Raw genomic sequence first — 19,955 nt, forward strand, 5'->3', positions numbered from 1 at the left:
TGTTTCTTAGGTTAATAAGCTAGAGGAAAAAGGGTCAGTAGATTGAAAGATTGTTAGACTATCCTTCTGAAGCCTAACATTGATGCCAACAGTGAAAATTTAGATCTATCAAGCCAAATATCATGTAATGGTAGTAAGCTTTAATACTTTATTTGAAAGCAAATCCAAGTATTGGTGGCTTTGTATGACTCTTCTAGGCTCATATAATACAAGAAAAGCCACTTATGAATTGCATATGTTCGATGTAGGTTTTTTTGTAAATAAAGATTCTTCAAAGGAGACTGACAATGAAGAACATTAAATACATTCCAATGTAGATGCATTTGAGGGGAAGAATGGTCTCTCATTCAATGAATGTGCAGGTCAGTAGTAGAATTGGTAAGACTCACCTCCATTTCATGGATCATATTGATACATATTGATGGTCTTAAGGTACATTATGTTTTACATGCATGCAACATAAGCGCATACAACAGTTTATATGAGTGACTATTCAAACTCACTATTGCTAATGGTTGACACTTGACACCACTTGCACTGAAAAGAACATTTGGCTTGACTTCTGATGCAAGTTTTAATATACAAGAGTTGATCTGCTTATTATTTTCTACAATGCATTTTTTAAATCATGTATTATGTATTTATGTATAATCAGTAAAAATTATGTTTTTAATCTGTGTTTTGAAGTAATGATGTTAATTCAATGCTTTTGCTTCATTAACTTTTTTCCTAGATATTTATTCTAAGATTTAGTTATTTGTATTTGTGAGCTAGGATTGTTCTGTTCAATGAAAACTGGTTCATTGCATATAATTTGGCTTCTTCCATAGTATATTCTTAAAAAAGAAACCAACGAAGTGTCAATGTTCTCTTTGCTTCACATTGTTCAAAACTGTGATTTTTATAGCAGGATCCTTTCCAGTTTCTGTTCCTGCAATCTCAGATTCAAATGCGTTGTTAGCTTATTTTAAAAGGCCTGACGATAACCTATTTGATGGAGGTACCCACTTGAAATCGTACTTGTTAAAAACTGCTTATATTTGCAATGATAAAAAACCTAATTAATATAATCTCTTTATAGTTAATGGGGAGGAAATCAGTACCTTACCTAATCAAGGGGACGCTAGTAACTTTTCCAATTTCCAAACACCTGACATTGTGGAATAGTCATGTATAAAATTAGAAGTCGTTTTACAATAGCAACAAAACATTAATATTAGTTTTCCTATTATTTTCTTAAGTACTTATTATTCTCTCTTCTTTTCCTCATGTAAATTTATCTTTCCCATACCATAAATGAAAGACGATTTTATAAAATCTTTCATAATTTATATTTTCCATACAACAATGATTATATTTCTTAGTATATGTGATAAGTCAAAAGCAACTTATAATAAAAAACAGAGGGAGTATAAAATAGGCTAAATAGTACTCCGTCTGTTTTTTTATTATAAGTTGTTTTAGGCTTTTATCCCTTATTAAGGAATTTAATCATTATTGTATAAAAATAAAGGATTATACAAAATTGTCCTTTATCAATGGTATGAGGAAGATAAACTTACATAATTATAAGAAGAGAGGATATAATGTGTAAAATAGCATTAATGATTTATTAGTTTTTGCACAATGATTTATATTGTGGTATCAATATTTTTTTATAAAGCGACTTATAATAAAAAAAAGGAAGGAGTATATAAGAGGCCGTGTTGTCCATTTAGAAAATAGATGCCAGCTTTTGATTCATCAAGCTCATGGTTCTTTTTTCTTGAGTCTGCTTTTTGATACCAGCTTGTTGTTGCTCCATACTTAAACTTTTATTGCTGATTTGTGGGACAGAGAAATTTTTGAATGGAAATAAACCGTTATCAATATTCTTTAGAAACAACCATAAAAATGAAAGAAAATTTTAAATTTATTTAAATCTTAATTTCTTTTTTATTTATAATCACGGGGTGGTTAAGATGATGAAAGAGAGAGAAAACCTTATTTTTATTTTTTAATTAATAAAAAAGTTGTGACCGGTTGTGTGTAAAACTATATGTTATGTCTGTGTGTATCTAAGAATTTTCCTGTCGGGCGTTGGTTGCTTTTATTTTACTCTATTGAACTTGACAATGTGATGTTTTGGGGTAAGTTTATTCACTTGAAGAGCGTGTGAATTATTTCAGAGAGGGATTAATGTCCTATAAGACATTCATTCAGAAGCTTGGGGATGATATACTGCCATCCAAAGCGGAGCGTAGGTAAGTTTAAAAAAATAACTGCCTTTTGCATTTTTCTAAGCTCCTAGTACTAAAGAATTTCCGATTTGTTTATTGATTATTGATGAATCATGTGTATAATCCATTATTTTTAGATACCAATAATACAAATTAGAGTATATTACTACCCAGAAACGAGCTTATTTCAATGCTCCCAAAGATGAGGAATGGTATGTGTTTTTTCTCACTGCTTAAATTTTCGAATTACTCTTGAAGTATTCTTTTTTGTAGAGTATAAATTGGCTGTAATAATCATACGTGGCCTAACATTATGTTTTACATGCATGCAACATAAGTGCATATAACGATTTATCTGAGTGACAATTCAATCTCACTATTGCTAATGGTTGAAACTTATCACCACTTGTACTGAATTGAACATTTGGCATGACTTCTGATGCAAGTTTTGATATGCAAGAGTTGATCTGCTTGATATTGTTTCCAATGTGTTTTTTAATCATGTAATATGTATTTATGTATAAACAGTAAAATTTTATGTTTTTAATCAATGTTTTGAAGTATTGGTGTTATTTCAATGCTATCGCTTCATTAACTTTTTCCTTGGATATTTATTCAATGAAAACTGATTCATTGCATATAATTTAGCCACTTCCATAGTATATTCTTAAAAAAGAAAATAGTGAAGTGTCAATGTTCTCTTTGCTTCACATTGTTCACAACGATGTTTTTTTAGCAAGATCCTTTTCCGGTTTCTGTTCCGACAATCTCATATTCAGATGCGTTGTTAGCTTATTTTAACAGGCCTGACGATAACCTATTTGATGGAGGTACCCACTTGAAACATTACTTGTTAAAAACTATTTTACTTGCGATTATAAAAAACCTAATTAATGTGATATCTTTATATTTAATGGGGAAGAAATCAATACCCCACTTAATCAAGTGGACGCCGACAACTTTTCCAATTTCCAAACACCTTGCATAATGGACTTGTATATGGATGAACCATGTCTTGATTTGTGGAAAAATTATATATCAAATTAGAAGTCCTTTTACAATACCATATCAATAAGTCATTAATATTGTTTTTCCTATTATTTTAGTAAGTATTTACTACACATACTATATTGTTTCTCTTCTTTAAATTTATCTTTCCCATATCATTAGTGAAAGACAATTTTTTAAAATCCTTTATAATTTATATTTTCCAAACAATAGTTATTACATTTTTTAATATGTGTCAAATTGAAAACAACTTATAATAAAAAATAGAGGGAGTATAAAATAGGCTAAATAGTACTCCCTCCGTTTTTATTATAAGTTGTTTTGGACTTTTCCTACATATTAAGGAATGTAATAGTTATTGTATAAAAAAGAAAAATTATGAAGGAGTTTACCAAATTGTTTTTGAATAATAGTATGAGGAAGATAAACGTACATAATTAAAATAAGAGAGGATATAATAGGAAAAATAACACTAATGATTTATTGGTTTTTGCAAAATGATTTATATTGTGGTACAATTATTTTTTTCAAAGCGAATTATATTAAAAAACAGAAGGAGTATATAAGAGGTCATGTTGTCTATTTAAAAAAATAGGTAAAATGAATTATTTGAAAGTCTATGTGAAACATGCTTTTAAACAGGCTTTCAGGCCATATCCAAATTTTAAAAAGACCAGATCAGAAAAAGAAGCCTATAAAATGCGAAAGGCCACTCGCTGACTCGGGCTTTAGAAATTTATCGTAGGCCAGATTCAAACTTAGTAGCCTGTCCTCTCCTATTTCCATCTTAGCATTCTCATTCATTTTTTCTCTTTAATTAATTATTTTTCGGTGAATTTGTTAGAATGATAGGCGATAATTAGCCAGCAAGAAAGAAAGGTCAATCTTGATGATTAAGAAAATTATGTTATAGACTAATGGTTATACAAGACAATATATGCTTAGTGATGAAATCAGTTTGAGTGGAAGTCCATATAGTTCTCATTCTGTAAAAGCATCAGTAAGAATGTTAAACTAGACGGCTGATAGTCAAATGGTTAAAGATGGAGGGATACCAAAGAAAAATGTAGTCCTAACCAGTTAGAAAGATACAATGTTAAATGGTCTACTTTTTGTATGGTCCTTCAATATTATGGCATCATTTGTTCCATGTATAATTCTTTAGTTTTTGTTTTTTTTGGGCTCATGGTCATTGTCTAATTCTGTAGAGGAAGGTTTAGATTGTTTGAAAGACAAGGATTTATTTTTTTCTTGAACTTTGTAGGAAGAATTTCTACTAGCGAAATGTTCTGATGCATTTATTCATTAAGAAAACTGAATTATTTGAAAGGCTTTGATTTTGTCCTTTGCTAGAACCTTGAAGAGGATTTCTACCCGAGCAAAGTTCTTCTGATTCATCTCTTCATTTCTTACTAGCTTGTGAAATGCATAAGAGTTTTGGTTAATCAAGCTTATGGTTCTTTTGTCTTGAGTCTGCTTTTGATGTCAGCTTGTTGTTGCTCCATACTTAAACTTTTGTTAAATATCTCTTGAGTGTGTGATAACCTGATAGGGAACAAGGTTTTGAATCCAGTGGCTGAATGCCATACATACCCAAGATATATAAGGTTTAATAGAAGATGCCAAAGCTGGTGATGTGAGTCATGCAATCACACATGTGAAATGAAAAGAAAACAAGGTTTTCGGTGTGTTTACACATGCTGAATAAAAAGAAAATGGGTTATTCGTTTGAAGCCGATCAAGTGTTGTTGGTGGAGTGTTGGTGGAGAGATGGAAAAAGAAGTTGATAGTTTATGATTTAAAGAATGACACTTTTAAGGTTATCGTAAAGTTTCCAACCCATCTAGAATTCTGCACCGAGAGTTGGATATCACCTTCTTCTTAATGCTGTTAATTCTAGCATTTTAACTACAATTTATATGTTATTTTATGTTTATGTTTTTCATTTTTCAATTGCTATGATTACCGGTTTATGTTATTTTAACATGCTCACATTTGTTTTTTATTTTTAACTTGTATAATTCATGTTTCATATTTAATATGATGTTCTTAATTTGATACTAGTAGCCTTTTTAAAAATTAATAAATATGAAATTAACAGAAGATCACTAGTACTCATATATACTAGTTTTTTTAATGTGTAGCCAATAGAGAAATTTGGTCTCTTTTGCAGTGTGTGCCTTTATTCCATTGTATATATAGAGTATTAACAACAATATCTATTTGGATAAAAAATATGTTTTGTATGTTGTAATATATAGAAGACAACACTACAACCCTATTTGGCATGTTTAATGCATCTTTCAACCTTTGGAATATGCTCAAAAATTCTAATAGAGTTTGAATAATTAATTTACTATACTATAAAATAGAATGATTAGTGATATGAATTTTCCAAAACTTGACACACATATATGCTATTTACACAAACACATTATGTATGGATTAGATAGTAAAACTTGATATTTTATTTAAACCATGATCAAGATACTGCTTGAGAATCAAACTTTATTGAAAAATGATGTATGATATTTTTTTTTTCAATAGGCAATTGATTAAAGAAATCGCACTAGGGGTGCAACCATATGATTCTCTTGATAGAACTTAAGCATGTTTATTTTTATTGAAAAGAATGGCCCCTCCTGAATGTGACGGGCTATTGAACATGTACTTTCAGCTAAGCATACGTATTCCTTGAATCATTCATTTTTCAAACCTTTTATGTTTTTACAGAAGAATTAAAAAGTCTCACACCTTTATAGATGCATTTCTATTTTTTTAATTATCATCTCTACATTAATTCCTCTAGTATGCACATTTGAATTCCTTTAATTCTCCATATGATCATATGTACCTGCTCAAATTCAGCTGTTGATTGAGTTTGTTGTCAGCTTAGCTAATTCAAACGATGATATTTTTGGAGATTACCTCTTCCACCATAAGTAGTGGCGAAGCCAGAAAGTTTATAAAATCTGGGCATAAATTTAGATATCACAAATTCATTGTATATAATATATAAATAGTCGTCAAATAGAATAAAAGAGATGAAATATAACTTCACAATAGGGTGTTATATTTCAACGATTTACAGAGGTTTCAAACCTCCGCAAAAATTTCCCGCAGTTTATACCAGAGGCCGTATAAAACCCCCGCAATCAGATTGTGAGAATCGTATAAGCGATAGTTTTTATTACTCTGCAATACATTTTGTGGGAAAACCCCCTAAATTCATTAAAAAATAAGCGCCTTTTTTTTGTAGTGATACCACAACAGTTATTCCCTACCCAATCAAAAGTATTTCTCAAATTATGGTATGACAGACTCAGGATGTCACTCACGATCCCCAATTTTTGATTATCCATAAGAAGAAGGAGTCCATGAGTACTAGGACCATGTTAGTTTAGTCAACATAACCAGATTGTAAACTTCATTGGTTATGTAGCAGGACAAGCTATTAAACCTGAACCTGATGTTATACACGATGTTACAACATTCAAGACTGAACAAACAATACAATGCAGAAGATAAATAACACAGTGAATTGTTAACCCAGTTTGGTCTAACTACCTACTCCAGGGGCTACCAAGCCAGGAAGAAGATTTCACTATCAGTAGTACTATTTTATGTAAAAAACCTCTGGTTTATAGATAAACAACCTCTGGTTTACCTAGTCACTACCCAATATAACCTTTATATTAGAACTCCATCCAAAAAAAAGAGAACCTCTGCTCACTCACTAGTGAGACTTAACTGTTACAATCCTGCAACAACTATTTAAACAATTAACAATAAAAGATTACTTGATCTTGCTTCATAGCTTCAATCAAGAACATAATACTCAACTCTTACCTACAAGTTTCGAGTGAGAACAATTACTTCTCTTACCTACAGGTTTTGAGAAGGACATGGCAGTCATCCCACAACCTGGGTGGTCTACATTTACAAACCCTAATGACTACATCTTTTTAATACTTGGTTTGCTTAAAAAACTAGGTTACAAAGGTTTCTATTTATAACCTACTCTCAATTGGACTCGGGCTTACAAATTGCAACACTAGTAGCTGTTACAAATCAGCAGATATCTTTTGCTAAAAGAAAGGTTTTCAATCACAAGTTTCCTAATTTATCTCCTAAATTAGAAAGTGCTGAATCTTCAATATTCTGATTTGATTCTTCAATATTCTGACTTGATTCTTTTGACCTTTAAATTTGCGCCACACAGGATTACATAATATTCCATAGAATATTCTGTATCTGTTGAGTATCAGACTGAATCTTCATTCCATTTCTGCAGGCGCGATGTCATGAGTTGATGTCATGACATTCCATATAACATTTTGCTCTTGTACCTGTTTTATTTTTTCATATTTGCAAGACTTATACAATCTATTACTTTTTGCTTCTATTATATTTTAGCCAAACATAGATGCCAATCAACCAATAAAAACATCAACATTTTCTATCAAGTTTTCCAATACACTAAAACTCTTGGGAGTCTGTCTGACAATTTCTTTGGTACATTAAGACTTTCCGCAGGTCGTTATACTAAGTTCTCAGGTCTATATTATGTCTCAAAAATCTTTTTTTTTTTTTTTTTTGTAAAAATTACATTTCAGGTAACTACAACAAAAATGAGTTTAGGCAGACAAATCATTGCCTAAAGTTTTATGCGATCGTTTTTTAGACGTGGAATATATATTTTTTCATCTATTGTAAAAACCGTGTCCTATTAGAATAGGCGATAGTTATTTTTAATTTAGATCACAATTTGTCATTATTCTCGTTTTTGTTGTAGTCATCAGATAACTTATATAAGTTATCTATAATGCAATTTATTCCAAACATAATATGGATTGGAGAATTTGATAGATACATTTCTATGAATTTTAGTGTATTGAAAAATTTTGATAGAAAGACTTCTGAGTGAGTGTTTTAGTGTATCGGAAAACTCGGTGGCAAAAGTTCTAATACATAAAATTTTCTCAAATGCTCTTAACTTTTAAATATTAGATCATAGAACTTCAAAATGAAATGAGAAAAAAATAAAAATTTCTAATAAAAATTATTTTTACAGAAACATTTTGGTCAAATTGAATGCATTGTGAGAATGAATATAATTGTTGGAATATTTTCTGTATACAAATACTTTAGTTTTGCGTGATAAAATAAATCCATTCAAAATACATCAAACCAAAATTTACTTTTAAAAAATGTTAAAACTTTAAAGATGGAAATCTAAAGCTATTTTGTAAAAGTTTAACATTTCAAAATATTATAAGAATAATATCAAAATATCTCCTTTTCAGTCGGTCAGTTACAATGAACCCTTTAACACATTACCAGATTTTCAAAATAAATATTTTCAAATAAAAAATATAATTAAGTTTCCATAAAAGAATATAAAATTTTAAAATAAAATAAAATAAGATATACTTACAAAAATTATATTTTTTTTATAGAAAAAGATTTCTATTTCCCTAATATGAAATTTGGAAATGAATCATAAAAGAAAAAAAATAAAACTTAATTTTTTTTTCAAAATATACCTATTTGAAAAATATATTTCATATAAAATATAAAAAATCACCTAAAATAAATAAAAAATTTATTACATTCTTTGAATAATCACCTTTATAGGTAACCCCTTAATTTATTATTGCTATATTTCAAACTTTACTAAATTTATGAATTTTCTAAAATCATGAATAACTAATCATTTTTAAAACTTTCATGTGAAATTCGTGCGAGTATATAAAGAGATTCTAACCAAAGAACACAACATTCTATTCACCTCTCCCAAATCAAATTATAGACAGATCTAGAGAGAGCATAAGTATATCTTTTTTCAATTCTTTCATTCATTTTGTTTTTCGTTAGTATGAATCTGAACTTGAAGTTATTTGAATTGTGTTACTTTTTTTTGTTAATTTTTCAATTAATGTTTTTTCAGTAATCGATTTTATGTTATTTTAATTTATTTTTGATGCTGAATTTTGGTTTATGTTTCTTTTTACGGTTTTTGATTTTTTGTTTTTAGTGATAGGGAGAGGTAAAAGGTTAGAAGACTTTTGAAAGTTGAATCGAAGTTGACATCTTCAATGGAAAAAGAGTGAACTTTTAAAAGTTTTTATGGGATGGTTTTGTTCGGATTGGTTTTATGAATTGTTTTACTGTGAGATTTAGACATTTTGTTGATGCTTGTATTTAATAGTTTGAATGAACATGATGAAATCCTAGAGATTAGATTGGATTTTTGGATATTTTCCGATATGCGGAAAATTTTGTTAAGCGTCTAAAACCTTTTGTGAGTTTTAATTGTAGAAATTAAGGTATTCAAAATGATATAAAATTTTATTAATTATTAGGGTTACACATAGATTTTGTTTTGTTTGAATATTTTTGATATCGGAAAATGGATCATGAATAATGAATTAAATGTTTGAATTGGAGGGATTTGTATAGCTGTGATTTAGTTTTTCGAATTTGTTGATGTTAATATAGATTTTATTTGTTTAATTGTCCAGAGTTTAATTATTTTAAAAATTTTAAATTTCATAACTTTCGATAGAACAAGCTTGAAATATTCTTTAATGGAGTTGGTGTAATGAGGATACAAATTAGGATGAAATTTTCTGTCGGATTAGAATGCATCTACCATACATGGAATGTGTTTTTAAATCATTTTGTTTTGAATTTACTTGTGTGTCAACTACTATGTGATGACATGAAATTATAAACATTATGTAGATTAACATAGTTTGTGTATAATCAATTTTTTTTTTCATGTATATATGTTGACTTACTTTTTGTTTTTGTTTCTTAGAGGTTAATAAGGCAAAAGGACAAACGGTCAATAAATTGAAATGATCAAAAGCCTAACGTTGATGCCAACGGTTAAAATGGTGGCTAAATCACCTATCACTTACAAGAAAAATGGGAAGTATCCTCATGTCTCACATAAGTCGAATAGAGTATGCAAAAGACCACGTTTGAAGGTTGGAGTTACCAATGCAGTAGATAATTTAAATCTATCAAGCTAAATATCTTGTGATGGTGGTAAGATTTAATACTTTACCATTTTGAAAGCTAAATATCTTCTAGCCTCGTATTAATTGCACATGTTTGATATAGGTTTTTTTTTTTTTTCAAATAAACAATCTTCAAAAGAGGGTGACAATGAAGGAACACCAAATGCCTTCCAAATTAGATGCATATGAGGGGAAGAACGATATCTTATTCAACGGTCTCTCATTCATTTATTAATTATACTCTCTTGTTTACCTTCTTTCATACCAGTAATGAAAGATAATTTTATAAAATCATCTATAATTTATATTTTCCAAACAATAATTATTATATTTCCTAATAAGTGTGAAAAATCGAAAATAACTTATAATAAATAACAAAGGGAGTATAAAATAGGCTAAATAGTACTCCTCCATTTTTTATTATAAGTTGTTTTGGACTTTTCCCACTTATTAAGGAATGTAATAATTATTGTATAAAATATAAATCATTAATATTACTTTTCCTATTATTTTCTTAAGTATTTATTATACTTTCTTGTTTCCCTTCTTTAAATTTATCTTTCACATATCTTTAATGAAAGACAATTTTGTAAAATCCTTTATAATTTATATTTTATACAATAATGATTACATTTCTTAATATGTGTGAAAATAAAAAATAACTTATAATAAAATATAGAGGGAATATGAAATGGGATAGGATCAAATGAAATAGGCTAAATAGTACTCCTCCATTTTTTATTATAAGTTGTTTTGGACTTTTCCCACTTATTAAGGAATGTAATAATTATTGTATAAAATATAAATCATTAATATTACTTTTCCTATTATTTTTGTTTCCCTACTTTAAATTTATCTTTCACATATCTTTAATGAAAGACAATTTTGTAAAATCCATTATAATTTATACAATAATGATTACATTTCTTAATAATGTGTGAAAAATCAAATACAACTTATAATAAAATATAGAGGGAGTATACAATAGGCTAAATAGTAATCCCTCCATTTTTTATTATAAGTCGTTTTGAACTTTTCACACTTATTAAGAGATGTAATAATTATTGTTTAAAGAAGAAAAATTATGAAGGAAATTACCAAATTGTCTTTCACTAATAGTATGAGGAAGATAAACGCACATAATTAAAAGAGGAGAATATAATAGGAAAAATAAGATTAATGATTTATTGGTTTTTACAAAATGATTTATATTGTGGTACCGATATTTTTTTCAAAGTGACTTATAATAGGTAAAATGAATTATTTGAAAGTATTTGTGAAACATGTTTTTAAATAGGTTTTCAGGCCAGACTCAAATTTTAAAAAGGCTAGAGAAAAAGAAGCCTAAAAAATGCCAAAGGCCATACTCATTGACTCGGGCTTTAGAAATTTATCGTAGGCCAGATTCAGCTTAGTAGCCCGTCCTCTCCTATTTCTATCCTAGCATTCTCATTCAGGTTTGATCTTTAATTATTTATTTTTTCAGTGAATTTTTTAGAATGATAGGCGATAATTAGCCCGCAAGAAAGAAAGGTCAGTGTGGATGATTAAGAATATTATGTTATATATTAATGGTCATACAAGACAAGATATGATTAGTAATGAAATCAGTTTGAGTGGAAGTCCATATAGTTCTCATTCTGTAAAAGCGTCAATAAGGATGTTAAACTAGACGACTGATAGTCGAATGGTTAAAGATGGAGCAATACCAAAGAAAAACGTTGTCCTAACCAATTAGAAAGATACAATGTTAAATGGTCTACTTTTTGTATGGTCATTCAATATTATGGGGCATCATTTGCTTCATGTATTCTAACCCACTAAATGGGGAAATTCTTTAGTTGTTATTTTTACCGGGCTCATGGTCATTGTCTAATTATTTGGAGGAATTTAGATTGTTTGAAAGACAAGGATTTATTTTTTTTCTTGAACTTTAAAGGAAGAATTTATGCTAGACAAATGTTTAGATGCATTTGGTTGTAGCAACCTGCCTAAAAATTAACTTAGAGAGTCGCCACCTATTCTAAAGGGCGAATAGGAAACCCTACGCAGTATAGAGATCAGGGTAAGATACTATATTCAGGTCGAGGGAAGGTGTTAGGCACCCTCAACCCTTTCCTATTGGCTTTGAATCTAAGGCAAAGGTTTGATGGCTAAGAGTATTAAGGTAAGGTTTATGCTAAAGAATTGAATAAGGGGAAAATTGAGATTTTAGGGTGGGGGACTCGCCTTGTTGCCAAGTGCCTACGTATCTCCTTATGGAGAATCAGAGTCAACGTAGTTCGGGCCACAGGGTTGTACGCCTTTGAATTGAGATGAAGTTGTTTGAAGGCTTTTTGAATGGCCTGTCGTAGTTTGTGATTTGAAAATCGCAGTTGAATGGATAAAAATCCGTAGTATCGTGGTTTAGTGTGTTTTAGATATTTTGGGCGTACAACCCTGATTTGGCACAATTAACCGCAATGATCAATAGGTTTGATCACCATAGTTAAAAGATTGGGGTTTTGCACCATTACCAATTCAAATCGATTGATTCGATTATCACTAATAATGAATTAACGTATTTTATTATTTTATGAATTTGTATTTTTATACTGTTACCTCTCATAACCGATTAATACGATTACAAATAATAACAAATTGATAAGGTAGGCTAATCATCATAACCAATAAGATGGTTAAAACCATTTAGCAAAATAATGTTTATTTTAATTTATAGGATTTGATTAATTAAATTAATCGATTATTAACCATCGCGACTAATAAATTTAGTCGAAACGAATAATAAATTGAATCCTAATATTTTGGCCAAATGGCCAATGGGATTAGCTAAACCCTAATATTTACACCTTTATAGGGTTTTTGTTTGTGATTTTTTTTAATAATAATATAATCAAATAAATTAACTCGAAAAATCGAGGAAAATGATCGAGGGAATAGTCGGGAATAATTACAGTATTAATCCTAACTATATTGTAAATCCTGATTTATATTCTAATTAAAACAAATAAATTAAATAAACAAACATTTATTCTAATAAATAAAAAAATAAAAAAAATACAAAAGAAACAAGTAAAACGATAACCTGGGGCCTGGTTGTATGTGATGCGCTCTGGGAGGGTCCACCGTGAGCTCGCAGCCTAGGACGTTGGATCTCTAGCTAACACAGATCCATTGGCTGATGCGTGGGGTGCATGATAGCCCTATTCTTGATCGTGAGAGTTGGATCAAGAAGCTTGTCATTTGTAACAAAAATTATGTAGAAACCTGGGGATCGAACCCAGGACGTTGTAATTGCAGTACAATCCCCTTGCCACTTAAGCCAATTTTCTCATTTGTTAGTATAATAATCACCAAACAATAAATATAAATAAAACGCAGTAAATATTAATTGGAAAGAGAGTCAAAGTGGGCCCTCTGGAATGTTTGAACAGCGAATCAGGAGGAGAGAGAGGGCTTGGCTTCGTTGACCGGCCAATAGTGGATGGAGAGAGGAAACGAGACGCTGGGGCCAGCCAATCACAGCATGCGAATTTGCCACACACTCGGTCAAAGAGCCGCCGGCACTGTTCATCATCCTCTCCAAGTGTACCTGCGGATTTTATTGCAGAATCTGCTACGAAACTACCTGCGAATTATTCCACGACCACTGGTGCAGCCATGGCTAACCTTTGGAACCTGCAAAAAATCAAAAGAGGACAACACCAAACTAACCCAGATCCGCTAAAACAAGTGCTACGAATTCAATGGTCGCGTTGGTTTGGTCTTAAATCCGCCTCAACTATGAAAACGAAGGAGGGCTTCTCTTAAACCCTAACAATGGTGTCTTTTGTTTTAGACTCCTAAGCTTCCATGTAGCACGTCACACCTGTTCTAAATAACCTCCTGATCACGTCTAAACAAACAAAAATCAGTAGCAACGCAGGGATAAGTGAAATCGATTTCAATCTTGGTATTACCTCATGAGTTGTTTGGCTGGGCGATTCTGAAGGACTCTGAGCTTTACCAACAATTGAAACGTGTTGCTGAGAGCTTCAGGACATTGAATGCATGGCTGGAGAGAGTTGAAACTGGTTGTAGCAGAGTGTGACTTGAGCCCTAGTTTTTTTGTCAATTTTGCAACTTGAAAACCCTTGCTCCCCACCCCTATTTTCGTCCTCCCCTCTCTTAATGAATTTTAGAATATATATCTCAATGGAATTAGGTCAAACATGAGCTTGGATTCTTTATCTTTGGTCCCTTTGATATTTTGCATGAATATGCATGGAAAAAAAAAGTCCCTTCTAATTTTGATTAAAAAACCTTCCCTTCACATTTGGACCTCCTTATGGCATTTGTTGAGCCCTTGTGTGATTAAAAGAAAATCCATATAATTTAATCCATTTGTCTTGATATTTTTATAAATTTATTTGATATTTAAATGAATTAAAATTCACATAAATAGTAAATAAAATTATAAAAGGATAAATATGGATTTAGAGGTCTCCTACAAAGTCATGACCATGTTTGAAGTAAAAATATTAGGCCCCTTAATCAAGAACTTCAAAATTCATTACTTAGGGTTTTATGTATTTCTTGAAATTTTGCCAACTTGCGCGCCTCGTATCTCCCTTCACTTTAGTCACATAAATTCATTCTAGGTCCTTTTTTAGAAAACTTGAAGAGTCCTTTAAATGACCTTTTTGGTTTCATATCGATTGAAGCTTCAATGCTCAAGTTATGAGCTTTGACCTAAAAGGTATTTCTTGTTGACTTTTGGAGGACCTGTAATCTCTTGTACCCCTCAGATGAAATGAGATGGGCAAATTTCGGGGTATGACATTGGTCATTAAGGAAGTTGAATTGTTTGATAGTCTTTGATTTTTTTCCTTTGCTAGAACATTGAAGAGGATTTCTATTCGAGCAAAGTTTTTCTAATTCATCTCTTCATTTCTTACTAGCTCGTGAAATGTATAAGTGTTTTGGTTCATCCAGCTTATAATTCTTTTGTCTTGACTCTACTGTTGATTCCATTAATGAAAGACAATTTTGTTAAATCCTTTATTATTTATATTTTTCATACAATAATTGTTACATTTCTTAATATGTGTGAAAAATCAAAAACAACTTATAATTAAAAATATAGGGAGTTTTTGTCTTCTGGAAAAGGATTTTTTGCTTGATTTGCAAAGTGAAGCACGGGACATGTATGTTTTTGTCTTCTCTCGCTCTGTGTGTGTTTCATCTTGCTCTTCCTCCTCATGCTTATTAAATTTCATTGAATGATGATAGTACTTGAACTACTGATTTATGCAGAAATTCAGGTTTAAACTATGTATCCACTAGATCAGAGGAAGCCACTGAGCCAAATTTAGATGAGGAAACAGAAGCCGTTGGCAAATGAAGAAGACATGGTAGGGGATCTAATAAGGATAATGATTTCTCTGATGCTCCTAATGCGCATTCTGTTAGTTTTGAACCTAGAAGGATACAAGCAGAGATTCAACAAGTTCAGGTTGTTGTTCAGAAACTTGACAAGTTAAAAGGGATTGGAAGATAATATTTTATGCTCATAGTGGATATGTGGGTCTTGCAATAATCATCAGTGGTGGCCCAACATCTATTAAGGGCTTAGAAGGTGTTGAGCTGCTGGGCAAACTAATAACATATCTTTGGCGGATTCTGGTGTAGATTATTATGGAATGCCCGAGACTAACTATACCAAGGGTTTTAGGCATGTGAGACCAGAAGGAGCAAGGCTTGAAGAAACTGGTAAATCGGGGTCAGAATGGGAGAAAAAGCTTGATTCATTTTTGCAGAGAAGGTTGGAAGGCTAGGATCCCTTGGAAGTAAGGACTGCAAAGGAGAAGATTGATGTTACAGAAGCTGACATGTTGGATCTATATGTTAGAAAGATTAGGGATGAAAATTATGGATAGAAATATGGATATGGAGCTAAGGGTTGCACAAATATTTTTCATGTAGTTGAGTTTGTGTACAAACATCTCAAGCTAAAACAAACCGAGCTTGTGTTGGAGCCAACATCAAAATTGTGTGAAGATCTTTATTTTCAAAATTACATGAAGTATTAATTAAGCCTTTTTTTATAGCGATTAGTCTTGCAAATGGTAGTGGAAATATCACATTGATTGACCTTACCCATATTGTAGTGATCCTGATGCTCCTGGTGGAACCCATATTTTGCAGCAATCTCTGGTATAATGGAAATTCTATTTACCATACAATATTTATCTTGAAAAATATCACAAATGGTCTGCACATCTTTATCCTTTAATCTTGGCAAAATATTTATGAATATGTATTTATGGTTTGATTCTCAATTACTCAATTGTCCAATTTCTTCTTTCCCTCTATATAGAAGGACAGGCGCAGATTACTGGATGGTCGATTGAAAGATGATTGTGGGAATCAGCGAGACTATGATAGAAATGACCGAACAAATGGAGACAGTTCTCTATCCCGTAAAAGGCGGTTGGGTAGCCGTGATGAAACCATGTTTGATGCATATGGAGGGCTTGATGTACCTCAATTCTCCTCAGATATGCACCCTCCTCCATTTTTTATGCTTGTACCTGGTATCGGGTTGGTTTCTCTTTCACTTGAATGTATCCAATTAATAGTGTTATTGAGTTTTTTTGGTACTTATATATTTCATATTTATTCAAGCCTTTGGGACCCTTTGTTACTGGTCCACCAGAAGTTGCGATGCATATGTTTAGGGATCAATGACCATCTTCATTTAATACCTTAGGGATGACTACGCGTTCCGGTCCTCAAATAGGGGGGACAAACTTCTATGATTGTTGTTCCTCTAACCTTTAGACCTGATCCTCAACGGATGCGGAGGTAATTATTCTGCTGGACCTTTAGACATGATGCCTTTTTTCACTATCCATGAATTTGATCGACATTTTGAGTGTACTCTAGTAGAATTGCTCTTGCTTTTAGAACTATTCTAACTCGGGAGAGGGAACTCATAGCTTTTGCCTATATGTTTACACATTTATTTTGAACTTTTACGAGTTTATTCAGCCATAAATGGCTTAGTATTCTACTTACTTTAAACCAACATCAAATTAATACCAATTCATAAATAATTAGCACCACAAAATCAAAATCTCATTTACATGGCTGGATGGTAGGAATGAAACTCTTTTGGGTTATTAAAATACCGTGTGGTGGGAGTATTTCTACCGTGGATGCTGGCATGTATTCACTACTCAAGTTATTCATTCATTATTGAACTGAGTTGTTTGTTGGTATGTGAGTGTTTAACTCATTTCCTAATGGTGATGCAATTATCAAGATTTGGATGCCCCTGAAGAAGTTACTATTATTGATTATCGGAGTTTGTAAGTTTCACTAAGATGTTGCATTGAGATCAAATTGATAGCATATTGTTTCTCTCAATGATACTTTGTCAGAGCAACAATCTAGTTGTTTAACAATGAGGTTAGATCATATTTCTGTTGTGTCATAGATGTTGTAACATTTATAAATTTCTTAAGCAAAATGCTGCCTGACTGGTTTTCTTATATTAAGACAATTACATGAAAACTCTATAGAACACCAATCGGGGTGTCAAGCGAGAAGCATACTATGGGGCCATTTTTTAAGCAACACACCTTTGTGGGAGACACACCACTTTTCCACATAAAACCTTAAGGGTGATAGGTGGGCGGGTTCTCCCACTTATAAATGCTCAAGTCACCACATTCCTATTAAATGTGAGACTATTTCCCCACACCCACACTTGTAATTCTTAACAAAACTGAGATATTTATAGAGAGATCAATCAAGACTATCTCCCGCCCCCAACTGAAAAAGATTTTGGTGGATAATAAAAATTATTTAAGACAATATGTTGGCTTCGCACCAGAATTTGCTGGTTCTATTGATTCTGGATGTCAGTGTTCTGTGTTTTGTTCCTCCCAATTAAGCTCAAGGTCATCCCAAGTCCAAGGGGAGTAAGGCCCGTCGCCTTTTAGGTCTCATTTTCTTGGGCCTTTGAAATAAGCCTCAAATGCTGAAAAAAAAGGCCTCTAAATTAATATAAGTTATATAAGTTTCAAGAAATTAATATAAAAACAAAATAGCCAAGCGGTAAGCAAGCCTCCGTTAAGCAATGGTTCACGAATTAAATTCTGCTAATTTAATATAAATATATATATATATAATTTAATTTAAAAAAATATTAGTTTGAAAATATTGTATATTAATTTGCCTTAGGCCTCAAAATACCTAAATACATTGGGTCAGCCCTGATTAAGCTATCCATCTTTTGCAAACGACCCACCTCATCATAAAATTTATTGAAAGTATTTTAATGTTTGTGAGCAATAATTATTTGAGATATATGATCTATTTGTTTGCATACGACCCACCTCATCATAAAATTTATCGAAAGTATTTTAATGTTTGTGAGCAATAATGATTTGAGATATATGATCTATTTGACCAAAATTTTAAAAGTAACATAAGTTTTAAACTTGTTTTAGTTTGTGTGATCTAATTATATCCAAACTTTATTTTTGTCCTGAACGGTCTGGCTGTTAATCCCGCCCTACCATATTGTTTCCTTCATATTATATCCAAACTCTGTCTTTTATCTCTCGCATGAAATTTTGTGCGATATGTCTAATACATTAAACATGAGTAGAATGGGGTCTTGCAAACTATTAGCAGGATTGTTGTATGCACTCTCAATAGAAACATATATGTCGGAAGTTAAATAGAGACTAGATTGCGGAACAACATGTGTTCGGAGATTCTTGACAAAGAAACTCCAACCTCCATCGATCTCTCCTTCCATTAGAGCGAAGACAATTGGGAAAACATTGTTTTTTCCATCTTGTGCGACTGCCATCAGTAGGTCCCTTTATATTTCCCGTACAATGTCTATTTGAATAATAGGTTTGTAGAACGCAAACCCTTTAATGCAAGGTTGAAACGCCTAGACCAATCAATGGAATATTACATTGTCATTGCTTACGAGAGGTAAGATTTCTTAACATATAAGATCATAACTTAGTTTATAATGATCTTGTGTCTGATTAGTTGTAACACAAGTATGTTCTTGAGAAATAGAGTCGTTCACCCAAGAATCACTTCTCAACTTGTATGATGCTTCAAGCATAAACATACACTCCTCATTCGCACAACTAATTTTGTACTTCTCTGCATTTTTTATCTACTTTAAAATCAATATAGTTCACCATGTGGAACTTTTTTAATAGCTCACACACAATCATCTTTTGAACGAAACTTGTTTCCCTCTTTTAATTGTTCATCTGACTGCACATACCGATTGTAGAATACATATATTGATGATTCATCTTCGTCCAAATTAAAGTTTGTCATGTACACAGGTGGCGTGTACACATGCGTTGAAGGAAATGGATCCTGACCATCCTCTTCAGAATCCAATTTCGCGCATGGCTTCTTGCACATTGGTGAATTGAGTTTTGAAGCGATTCTCCAGTTCACGAATTTGCCTCGTGATACATGGTTCTACTAACGCCATGATGCGTTCCTCTGCCTCACGAATGGCGTTGTGTAGTCGCGTCGCGTCTGCCATGAATGGTGTGGCCGAGGTAGACAAGCTCTAGATACCAATGATAGGGAAAAGATAGAGAATGTAGAGAGAGAGAGAGAGAATAGAGATTAGAGATTAGAGATGGGAAGAAAGATTTTCTTTATT

The 19,955-nt window shown here is 31.6% G+C and overlaps 1 pseudogene; it reads left to right on the top strand.

Moving 5' to 3' along the window:
- Positions 1-19,955, top strand: part of LOC131659815 (serrate RNA effector molecule-like) — a 58,906-nt pseudogene that overhangs the window by 31,083 nt on the left and 7,868 nt on the right.

Source organism: Vicia villosa, linkage group LG3 (assembly GCF_029867415.1).
Source record: "Vicia villosa cultivar HV-30 ecotype Madison, WI linkage group LG3, Vvil1.0, whole genome shotgun sequence".
Lineage (NCBI taxonomy): Eukaryota > Viridiplantae > Streptophyta > Magnoliopsida > Fabales > Fabaceae > Vicia > Vicia villosa.